This window comes from Haemaphysalis longicornis, unplaced genomic scaffold (genome assembly GCF_048455015.1).
Source record: "Haemaphysalis longicornis isolate Haplotype H1 unplaced genomic scaffold, Haemaphysalis longicornis Haplotype H1 scaffold_14, whole genome shotgun sequence".
Lineage (NCBI taxonomy): Eukaryota > Metazoa > Arthropoda > Arachnida > Ixodida > Ixodidae > Haemaphysalis > Haemaphysalis longicornis.
This window is the reverse complement of record NW_027526245.1, coordinates 16254-28321: the sequence shown is the minus strand read 5'-3', so window position 1 is coordinate 28321 and position 12068 is coordinate 16254. Positions and strand designations below refer to the sequence as shown.

At 45.6% G+C, this 12068-nt stretch overlaps 1 long non-coding RNA gene across 1 annotated transcript; it reads right to left on the bottom strand.

Moving 5' to 3' along the window:
- Positions 1 to 4114: 4114 nt before the first annotated feature.
- LOC144164940 (uncharacterized) lies at positions 4115 to 11665 on the bottom strand. Its single transcript, XR_013321257.1, has 3 exons — positions 11577 to 11665; positions 6655 to 6720; positions 4115 to 4305 (listed from the first exon to the last, which is right to left on the bottom strand). It is a non-coding gene; the product is annotated as an uncharacterized LOC144164940 (long non-coding RNA).
- Positions 11666 to 12068: the final 403 nt, after the last annotated feature.

The window sequence follows — 12068 nt, the reverse complement described above, 5'->3', positions numbered from 1 at the left end:
ATACGTTAATGAAGTGGGGAAATGGTCACTACCATATGGGTCTGTGCCCACACCCACTCAAGACATGGAAAGAGAACTGCGGAACCAATCGCCAAGTCAAGATGAGAGTATGTATTGTGTCCTAAGTTATGATATGTGGGCTGTTTTTTGTTGAAAAGGCATGCTCCCGAGGATGTGAGAAACTTCTCCAACAGGCGACCTCGGGCATCCGTTCTGGAGGAGCCCCAAAGAGAGTTGTGTGCATTAAGGTCGCCTGTTAGGATGTACGGTTCGGGCAGCTGGTCGACCAGCGCCTCGAAGTCAGAGCTCAAAAGTGTGACATCAGGAGGAATGTATATGGAGGATACCGTTATCAACCTATTAAAAATTATTGTGCGTATTGCTACAGCCTCAAGGACGGTGTTGAGAGCGACAGGGTGGCATGCTAGGGATTTCCGGGCTATTATGGCTACACCGCCCGAAGAGTGTGTGCAGCCATCCCTGTCCTTTCTGAAGACCATGTACCTATTTAAGAAATTTGTGTGCTTGGAATTCAAATTTGTCTCCTGAAGACACATCACACTTGGCTGATTAGCATGCAGTATTTCGTATACATCGTCAAGATTTTTAAGAAGGCCTCTACAGTTCCATTGAATTATGTTTTCTCTTCCCATTATTTAGTGTGAGAGCTACTGGAGTGTGTGTGTTTGTTTATGTGTCGTCTTTCGGGGCTGTGACTCTCGCCTTTTTTGGCTTGTCGGGAGGCTTTGGCGTCGGGACGCGTTCCTTGCGCTGCGTTGCAGGCAGGAACGGCCCGACATCCATCTCGTCGTCGGATGTCCGAGGGGTGCCCGACGGACCGGGCCCCCTGGACTTGGCCCCCCCTCGGGAGCCCTTCGTTTGAGCCGCCACCGCCGAGGGCGTCCGGGGCGCCAGAGGTGGCACAGGCGGTGCGGTGGCGGTGGGAACCGGTGCGGGGCCCGTGGTGTCCATCACCTCTGTACCCTCCAACGCACTGGAGGGCGGGGAGACAGAGGCGGGAGCGGCACCGGTCCCGACGAAAGAGGTTGCCACCACAACCGCTGCTGCCTCAGCAAGCGGCGTGGTGGCGGGTTGGGCTGCCAGAGGCAACCCAGGGGGGGGGGCGGGCGAGGGACCAGGTCAGACTCGCTGAACTGGGTCCCTGTGGAAACGAGACGCCGCTCCGCCCCCCGGCGAGCCGCGTCGGCGTACCTCCCCAGGGGGAAAGAGGCGAACCTCTTTCGCGCCTCTGGGAAGGTGATGTTTTCAGTGACTTTGATGTTGATGATTTTCTTTTCTAGTTGAAATTTTTCGCACTTGCGGGAGTATGCCGCATGCGGCCCCCCGCAGTTTACACAAGTGAGAGTTTCGGCTGAGCAGTTCTCGCTCGGATGATCGTGCGCCGCGCACTTTGCACATGTCGTTCGGCCACGGCAAGAGTTCGTACCATGCCCGAACCGCTGGCACTTAAAACAGCGCCGCGGGTTCGGGATGTACGGACGGATAGAGCAACGGATAAAACCTGCATTTATGTATTGTGGAAGAATTGCGTGGTCGAAAGTCAAGATAATGTGTTTGGTGGGAATCTCCTTGTCGTCTCTGCGGATGGTGATGCGTCTCACGGCAGTGACGCCCTGATCCTTCAAGCCGGCAAGGAGATCCGCATCGGTTTCGTTCAGGAGGTCTGTCTCGGATATCACACCCTGCGAGCTGTTGAGGCTCCGATGGGGTGTGACCCGGATGTCAAGATCAGCCAGTCTAGTCTGAGCTAGAAGCTTTGCAGACTGCTGCTTGTCATTTATTTCAATTAAGAGTTCACCAGACCTTTGTTTTTTGCATTTATACGATTTTCCTACTATGGCTTCAAGATACTTGGCGATCAAGAAGACTGACTGAGATGCAAGAGGGTGGGTTGGATTGAGGGATTCCATCACAAGAAATCTAGAAAAATGGTCCGGTTCAGGAAAGGTTAACGACGGCAAAGGAGGAAAGGATACTTCGGTGCGGCCCCTTTTCAGGGACCGATCACGGTTGGGGGGGGTTTTAGACAATACCATAAAGCATAGTATAAAAGCAGGGAGACGGGGGTACTTTCTTCCACAACCTTACCCTGATAGCTGAGGAGGTCCCGGAGCTCCCTGCCTGGTAAACAGACAGGGAGCCCATCCGCCGGAGCTTGACCTGGGCTCCGACGGCCACCGTTAGAGGTTTCTACCCTTCACCTTAAAAACACATCACCACGGTTGGATCCAGCTTATGTTTGGGGGCTCGGGGTCCGCGGTATCGCCAGTACCGTCACCAAGATTGCTCAAGGTGCCCCGTGCGGGGGATTACAAGATTTCTATTTTCTCTTTAGACATTTACACATCTTCTTTTACTGACGTTTTATCACCCTGGCAGCTTTAACCTGTATGTTGTGACTTGTCTTTCATGAAAATTGATAAAACCAGGGTACCACAAACTGCAATTTCGCAGCACTTCTTGTCCCTGCAGTTTAAGTATCGATGTGCAGAGATTTATAGTGAAGCATAAAAAACTGCAACCACAGTGTTTTGTGCTGCTCATGAGCCAAACTTTGATGCACACAGAACCATGAGCACATGCCCTACAGTTTACTCAGCTGAAGCATACGGCGTCCTACTAATTGCAGAACACATTTTTGAACACAAATCTCAAAGTCCATCATATATACAGATTCTTTGAGCGTTGTGCGCGCTTTGGCATCACACAAGCCATGAAAAAACAGAATTGTCCATATTTTGTTCAACACTATCATGTCTATATATGCCCAAAACTTGTTCTGCTGTTGTGTTGGGTTGCAGGCCACGCTGGAATGGCTGGCAATGAGTTTGCTGATCAGAAGGCCGCAGTTGCCGTACTTAGAAACACAGCAGATATAACAATACTACCACATAGTGACCTTAAGCCACAAATTCGACAACAGCTTCGTAGCAACTGGCAAGCACGATGAAATGAACAGACAGATAAAAACTATACGTAATAAAACCACATTTGTGACCGTACACAACTGACTCGTACAACAGACACATTGTAGTTATCTAATTTGCTAGGTTGCTGATAGGCCACACACATGTAACACACTCACACCCGCTCACTGGCTCTCCAAGACCCATGTGTAGCAGGAGTAGGAAGGGCCTATCCGTAGTCCTTATCCTAATAACATGCAAGGCACTCGACACAAGACACAGGCACTTCAAGGAACTATGCAGACAACCCTTTCCGCAACACCCTTCCTTGTTTTTGGGTGACGATGCCATGGTTTCAGTGCAACGCGTTTTGAAATATTTTTCTGAAGTAAACTTTTTAATCCTCATTTCCTACCATGCGTAATCGAAGCTGGCCTTAAACACGAGCCATCACCATTGCCGTTAATTGATTTTATTGTTATTCTGGCTTTAGTAGCTACTATTCTCTTTTGTATTGTTTTGTTTGGCGCTCTTTGCCCCAGCTGGCCTTGCGCCGAAATCTCCAACCATGATCATGATACTGGAAGCCTGAGCATGGCGAAGTTTAGAGTGAAAAAAACTCACAAAACGAAAAACCATAATTGAGCAACGAATGATCAGCCCCGCATCGCAAAAGCATTCTGTCAGGGCTAGAAAAAAAGTAGCTACAAATGTGGGGAATATTTGCCCTCCTGAACATTTCATGTGGGCGCTGCTCTTGCTTGAAGTCTTTTCTGTTGATTTTCTCCCAGCCTATTTTTCGGCGATTGCTCCTCACGCAAACATTCATAACTTTTTTCCTTATAACGATTTTGTAGTGACACTTGGCGAAATTCTCCCGAACTATATTTTGTGTGCAATGCACACCGGTATAATGATATCCAAACATGCTCACCTTGCATTGACAACACCAGAGCACACAAAGGATTTTAGTCAACTCTGCACAGCTGTATCTCGGCATTTCGACCCTCCGATTGCTTTAACTGTTTACTCAGGAGTGATTGCGTGAAGTCAACTCCTTGAAGTTCTAAAAGACAGCATTGAATATGAAAACGAAATCATTTCTGCCCTAGACAAACTAGCGCGAAGGCCCTAACAGGTACTGAGTCACTCTAGGAAAAAGGTGAATAAAATATCTTCCGCTACAATTTTCAGATGCAACAATTTTTATTGTATCTCGTTCACAGTATCTCATATCATCGCCGAATTAGTTACTTTAGCAGTGAGCCAAGCGTATACTGCTACTGCGAGGCAGCGTCTTCGGCACGTGCCATGGCTTCTTCTGCACGGCCACCACCGACTGCACCTCCTAGAGCGGCACCAGGGACTGCCAACATGGCTGCAATCGTAAGAGAATAAAAATAGAGTGGCAGGTCGTTATAGAAAGCATGCTTTGCTTTTGCCATTGGCATTTTACACTTTCGCTTTCTAGTTTCTACTCATTTGTATCGGCTCAGATGCGTAAGCGCTCACTCTTTACTTTTACCCCTTTTTAAAATGTCTTTTCGTGTTTATGATTAGTTACACAATTGTTTTAATGGCCATTGTATCCGTATTTTGGTGCTATTGTAACAGAGCTTGTACTTTGAAAAATGTTCTACTAAATTGAGGACAATTTTGAAGTTTGAAAGTTTGTGTGTCTAATGCATGCTGTGCTACTTTTTCCGATCAGGAATAACTCTTCGGCCTTCCGGGGGCGTGGTTTTTTCCTGCATATGTCGCTAAAAAGCGGGCATGTGTGTTTTCGGACCTGAACGAGTTTTAACGGACGAGTTTTGAATTCTCCCCTCTAATTTAACCTCGCGCTTTTCTGTCTCAAAACTTTGTGCCAGGAGGCTAATTACCCCCGTGTTACTATGGAGAACTTCTGTAGTTCCCCACCATAAGCCAAATAGTTGTATACATAGCGTCATGCTCAACCTTCACAACCACTGAAAATGGCAGCTCGAGGCACTAACACCACAGATTAGGCACTGGCATCCTTCAGATATCTAGTAAATTCAGCTTCATGCACTCGCGATCTGACGGACTGCATTGTTCTCTCTGTGAAGAGCTTTGTCTAATTTAAACTGCATATAACAATAATACGTGGCTTTAAAACGGCATACTTGTCGATAAATAACTACAAACTGGGACATTGTTTCAAATAATTTAGTCCGTCTGCCCCATTCGAGAATAGGTGACCGAAGCGTCTTTGTGCTCAAGCACAAAAAATTATGATAGATTGAAAACAACGTCCACCGAATTCGTGTCCACGGCAACGCGCGAAGGCCATTGTACCATACCCTTCTACGGAACTACCTACTGTTCCTTGTGAGGCGACCACCATGACCTCTCCTTGCAATTGGAACAAATATTTCGCACACCTACGGGTACGCTCCCGTTTCTTGAAATGCACTAAAGGGAAGTTTTCCTAGAAAGACATGCGTTAAACTCCGCGGGTAAATGCCAGAATATTTTGGAAACTTGGAACCAGCCCCCCACCCCAGAAAAAAAACAGAAAAAAAAAACACGACAGCTCCTATACCATACCGCTGACTAGCCGCGATAGTTCTCACCTGCCCCTCCCGCAGCTCCCAGACGTGAGGAATGCCCATTTCATATGTCTTGTCACATCTGAGCCGTTTCAGAATATTTCACTGCTACGGAAATGAAGTGGGCCACGACCGCCACTAGTCATCATCACTGCTCCCTACGATATGAGCATTGTTGCTCACAAATAAAATAAGATAGCATCCCCGTCCTAGACATGAGTTTTAGTTGTTATTAAACGCTATTATTACGCTAATTAATTAGGTTTTGAAAATATATTTAGACAGGATCAGTTTAAAGGACTAAAGCTCTGGGAACGACTCAGAAAAATCCCAACAACACTGTACAATCGAAATCCTGGGCATACTCGAGACAAAAGTACCTCAAAACAAAAGCTGCATAAACATATTCGAACTTCGAGACGAATTCGAGACAAAAGCTGTTTATATTCCAACTTGAAGCGTGTAGTGATTCCTACCAAAACACATCAAAACCCTGAAAAACTATTGTTAAATCAATAAAGGTCACCTGAACGTTACTAATGGCTATCGCAAGAAAAATGCGCAAGTATTGGCTTGGAGTTATGCGGCGGGGTCTGTGTGATGCGCTGGGCTGAAAGGTCTCACGGCGCAAATGCAGGGGCTGCGGCTGGGGACGATATAGATGCTTTATACTTCTGAGCGGTAAGTTACGTAATTCTTCACAGAGCAATCCTTCTCGTAGGTGACTCTGAAGCCTCTAGATGAAGCCAACGTTTTCTATGGTGGGCAGTTTTACATCCTTTAATACTACTGACAATCTGGTACTAGATTTATCACAACTAACGAGACGTTTCGCCACCAATTTTCTCTTGAAAAGACCAGCTCTCGGCATTCTTGCTGAGCTGGCCATGTAACATTGTGGTCCGGAATAGAATATACATATACTGCGTACCCGCGGCTATGTACTGCTTTGATTGTCATCACCAGCCTACTCAGGTCCACTGCACGATGAATGCCTCTCCCATTGACGTCCAGCATCTCCTGTACTGCACTCCTCGACTCCACGGTTTACCCCCGAACTTCTTTATTTCATGCTCTGTGGGTATGTATACCCGTCTGGGTATTAGGGCAAAGTGGTGAAAAATTTAAGATTATAAAATCATTGGTGTAATTACCCAGAATGGTTCCAACCACGACCACAATCTGGACTCCGAAGTTGCGGAACATGATGGTACTAGTTGCTGAAACAAAAAATGGGTTCATGGCGTTAAACACGATATGGCGACGCTGTGACAAGCCTCCTGCTTCAAAGGTGCTGCTGCCATACCTATATAAACCGGAATATTTTGCTGCAAGTCTTCCGCTACAGTTGCACAGTGAAATCGCGAAAAAACTAAAGTTAGTTGGAACATTGGAGAACATATTAGAGATTTCGGTTGGGCCATTTCAAAGACAGTGGATGAAAATTGTCTTCACAGTGCAAGGATAACATCGCCTTTTTTACGCCCATGCTGATATTCCAAGAACACAAGGAGCTATTTTGATAGAGCGCGACAATTTTTTATTCCCCAATTATGTATATAACAAAAATAATACCAACACCTGGAACTATAAATTTTAGGATAAATATTTTAAATTTAAAACGATACGCAACAGCTGGTTCTAATAGTAACATTTTAATTATAAATAATTGAAATAATGCAATTGAATTGCTAAGTAACTCATCTAGACACCCAGGCGGCACAGAAAGTGTGCCCCAAGACCGGCCCGTCTATGGCCGCTTTCTGGCATGTCCGGCCAGCATCCAGGTTCTGGCAGCCACTGATCATGCGTTGAACGGCCAACATTCGGCAACCAGCGCTTCGGTATTTTTCCGTCCGCCCGTGTCCGGACGCACAACGGCACCTAACCGGCTGCCAGATATTCAGTTCTCTTACGGCTGCCGATGTTGAGAAAGAGAACGGCCGAAGTACGGCCCTAGGGCATCCGTTTTTTTTTTCGGGAAGCGGTAACAGGCCGAAGCACGGCTAGCGACCGGCCACAGAATATGCGTATTCTTGCGGCAGTTGGTGTTCGAAAGGAGACCGGCCGGAGCGCGGCTGCCGTGCATTCGTTGTTTCAACGGTGAACCGCGCGTCCGGCGGTAGAATATGCGTTTTCTTCGGGCAACCAGTGTTATGAAGGATGCCGGCCGACGTACGGCCCCAGAATATACGTTTTTCATTCGGTTAGCTGTCCTAGGCCGAATTACGGCAAGCGAATGGCCACCGAATATATGGCAACCGGTGTTCAAGAGGAGACCGGCCTACGTAAGGTATCTGGTTATACGTCGTTTTTTCGGCAAACGGCATACAGCCGAACAACGGCACGCGCCTGGGCGCCGAGAATTCATGCAAAGACGTGTTTGGAAGGAGACCGACTGGGTTTTTCCTGGGGGCAGAAAAAGCCGTTAGGGAGCCGAACGACGGGGACGCGTTTTTCATCCGCTCTGTGTTTCTACGTTTTAAATGAACGAACATCGTTTTTCAAACAGTAATGAGTGTTCCCGGTGAACGGGCAAGGAGCAAGGACTCACTGGACATTAGCAGGGAACGTTTTAGGCCATCGAAATGTCATTTATTGCCACAAGAAGACTGTGCCACACCGACGGGTGAGCTAAGCCTCTCCAGTCATCGCCGCTACGACGCCTCTGCCGCCGGCTTCGTCGACGCATCAGCTCGAGGATATTCGCCCCCTCAAGAAATGGAGAGCATTGGAGACATCGACCCGGCAGAGATGTCCGATCCGAGATGAAGATGGTTCACCAGAATAACTGGCCTTCAAGGGCGTCGAGCAAGCGGCCACCACGCAGGAGCTAAAACGCCACCATGTTAAGGACTCCCCACCAAAGAAAGGCAAGTGCGAGCAAAAGCGCAAGTTATTCTGCGTACAATTAAACTGCGACAAGCAATGTTGCACTATGTTGTTGGTGATAATCGTAGAAGAGACTCGCTCGCGCATTGGTGGGATCAACTTCATGCCCTGCACTATGTTACTTCATGGGATTTTACGACTGCCTATTTAGAAAAAAAAGTATATTTTAAATTTGCGATAACAACAGAGCCTTGTAGCTGACGAAGCCTAGCTGTTAATTTAGTTCCGATGTTTGAAGGTGAGCTTAGCTACTCTTGGGATATGACTCATTTGGTTAAACATAATCGCCAGCATCCTAGCAAACACGGATTTGGTCAGGATTTTCTTGCTCAACGCAGATTGTTGAGTTCACGCACGATTTGGTTCTTATAAGCTTACAGTGGTTGACTGTATATTCTTGGACTGCAAAAAAGGAAATGATGGTGTTCCATATCCCCTTCTGCGTAGTACATTTCGTCCTATGAACTGAATGAATGGTTTTTGCATTATTATTACTATTGGCCCTTTAACTTTGTCAAAAAGTACTGTGTAGTTTACCGGACTATAGCGAATGAGCGTGATTCCGTATACCTGCAGCTTTATTCGAATTTAATAACATCCTGCTGTGCTGATTCAGAAAAGTTTTTGGATGTTAAACAGTGTGTTAACGTGGGACCTTTACAAGAAAACCTTCATTCCAATTGAATACGTATACCGTAAATTATGCTGCTGTGACAACGGCCGAGGAATATAAATACCTAGGAGTTTATTTAGGGAGTGGTTAGAGGTTAAATAGGCAGGTTCACACCATAAACGTTACGGCTGCATATGCTTTTGTCTTTCTGAGACGAAATTTCAGTGAACCTCCATCTAACTGAAAATAACAACCGTATTTCACTCATGTGCGCTCAATCTTGGAGTACGCATGTGTTTTCGTGGATCCCTACACCAAAGAGCTGGTTGATACGCTCGAAAACATACAGAATATGTCAGTGCAATAGGTAATTGTCACGCTCAACTTAGCATGAGAGAAAGTAAAAGTAAACTGAAATGGCAGGACGTGAAAGATCACAGACGAAACCACAGGTTGAACTTTTTTCGTAATATCTATCATTCGAAAACTGAAGTAGAAGGGGAGAAGTATGTCCAAGCGCCATTCTACATATCGCAAAGTGGGACCACTAGCTTAAAGCAAATTATTAACTTTCTTTTAAAAGTGGCGCCTTGCGCGATTCATTTTATTTTACATCAATACTGCAGTGTAACTATCTTCCACCTATATATGATTGCATTAACTGTTTATATTTACGATTTTCAGCGCGCTTTGTAGAATTATTTTGTTATTAGGGAGTTTTAGTATAGCGGAAAGCACCACTTTAGCGCGCCCATAGCGTTAGCGGGCACGCTAACCGTAGCATAACGAGGCGCTATCCGTTCGCGATTGCGGCCCGCAAAACGTTAACGCTACAGCTAAAACGCTATACTAAAACTCTCTATTTTGTCTCATATTTAATGCTTAGTGTTATGTATCTCCCTTCTGTAATGCATGCAAAGGCAAGCAGGCATCAAATAAATAAACAAATAAAACAATAAATAAATAAATGAATATAAATAAATAAATAAATAATAAATAAATAAAACAATGAATAAATAAATGAATAAAAATAAATAAATAGAGAAATAGATAAATAAATAAATAAATAAATAAATAAATAAATAAACTTCCAGAGGCGCAAGTTTGCCTCCGACGGGTTGAGAACCCTACGGATTCAACCTTGACCAATAAAATATTTATTGCCCTATTCGTTGCAGTATGCAAGGTTTCCTGTATGCATGCTAGCATTGCTATGTTATTGGTTTGAAACAAATTATGTAACTCTAATTTTACGCGTTTCCTTGCGTGATCACAGAGGTATACAACTGCAGCCACCTGAAGCAGGGCGTCATTCGCAACGCGTCTAGAATTTTTTGAACGTAGTATGACATTAGAAGTAAATTAAGTTCTTTTAGACTATTACGTGGTGTGGACCTATACTCATGAAAACAACATTAAAATAGATTGAAAATGAAAGTACCTGTTCGCTCCTTCTTAGGATCAGCCCTGCCCAAGATCATCAAAAAAGTTGATCGAGTAGAAATGTCTTTGCAAGAAAAATGGGCAAAAACTGGACATACTTTTTTTGTGAAGGAGTTATATTAAATGCTCCTGAGTGTTTTGTTGAGAACCAAAACGCTTCGTAAACGCATTCACGCCGGTTTTATATACAGCAAAATTGGTCAAGCAACTGTTATAAAAATAGTTTATGTAGTCATAGCATGAAAGTGTTCCGGAATATTGCCCTAAAAGAAATTGGCTAAAAGCGGCGCAATTTATCTCTCTGAAATTCAACCCACTAAAGTATGCGCCCTCTGCCGCCCCCCCCCCACTTTTCTTTTCCCGTTTATTACAGGTAAGCCGCCCCACAGAGGATATCAGGACCTGGACAATACATCTATTCAAGCTCTACAAAGAACTGAATATTTTCTGGGTTGGGCAGTAAAAGAGGCACAGCAATTAAAGGAACGACAATTTGTGAGCACTGTTTAATAAATGAATTTTGCTGTCAACTGAGGCTGGTAATTAAGCAAGGCTGCGCTGAAAGCTTGACGGCTGGTGGTTGCGCGCGAGCTCACTTTCATGTGGCTGCATTGGACCCAAAATGCTGGGTTTGAGCTGCTTCTGCACTGCGCGAATGAGTCATCTGCTTTCGCGACATGCATTGACCGGCCTCAGTACAGTTAACGTACTGCGGCTGAACTCCAATGCCCGTAGCACGGCCGTACTTCCGGTAGCTTTAGTCCGGCTGGAGTCCGACGACCGCATCTCGGCTGTAATCCGTCGGCCGTACTTCGGCCGTACACGGGTGGCTTTGGAATGGCCGGAGCCCTACGGCTGGAATCTGGCCGTATGACCGTAAGCCGGTCGACTGGCCGACGGACACTGTCCGTTGGACAGCCATGGGAGTACGGCCGTATACGGCCAAAAGGCCCACATTTGGACATGGGCCGAACATGGCTGCCGGAAAACGGCCGGACAGAAAATCACCGGCCAAAGTACACCGGCCTGTTTTAGGCCGAACAGTCCTGCGCTGCCTGGGCAACGTTTTACTATAAAGAAACACTTTGTTAGGCGCAAATACCAGCAGCACATCAAATCGTAGCTTACAAAAAGAACTTGAAGAAGATGGCTCAGTGTGGCTTCGAAATGAAGGCTCGAAGTTGACAAAGAACCAGTCAGTCCACCGTCCTTTTATATGTCGCAAACCAATGTTCATGGGTCTTTTCCTTTCATTTTGACTCACAGTCACGTATTTAACTGCGGCCAACAACGCTATTTACAGTTTTCTATTTATTTGCTATGAAAAACCGAAATATCATGGGAACTCCTTTACATTGCTGGGTTAGCAAACTAATTAAAATGTCTGAAGTATCCAACGTACCTTTCGCAAAAATGTATTTAAAAAGCTGAATGTACCTCCACTGTTGCAAAACGGTAATATTGGCTGCGTATAACAGCAAAAACGCTTGCTATCTGAATCATCTGGAAATGGACATTCTGCGGAATCTCTTCCTTAAAAGAGATGGCCCGTTCATCACAGTCAAATAACTCTACCGCAGTGCAGACCCGTTCCACAATTACGGCTTATGACGTATTATT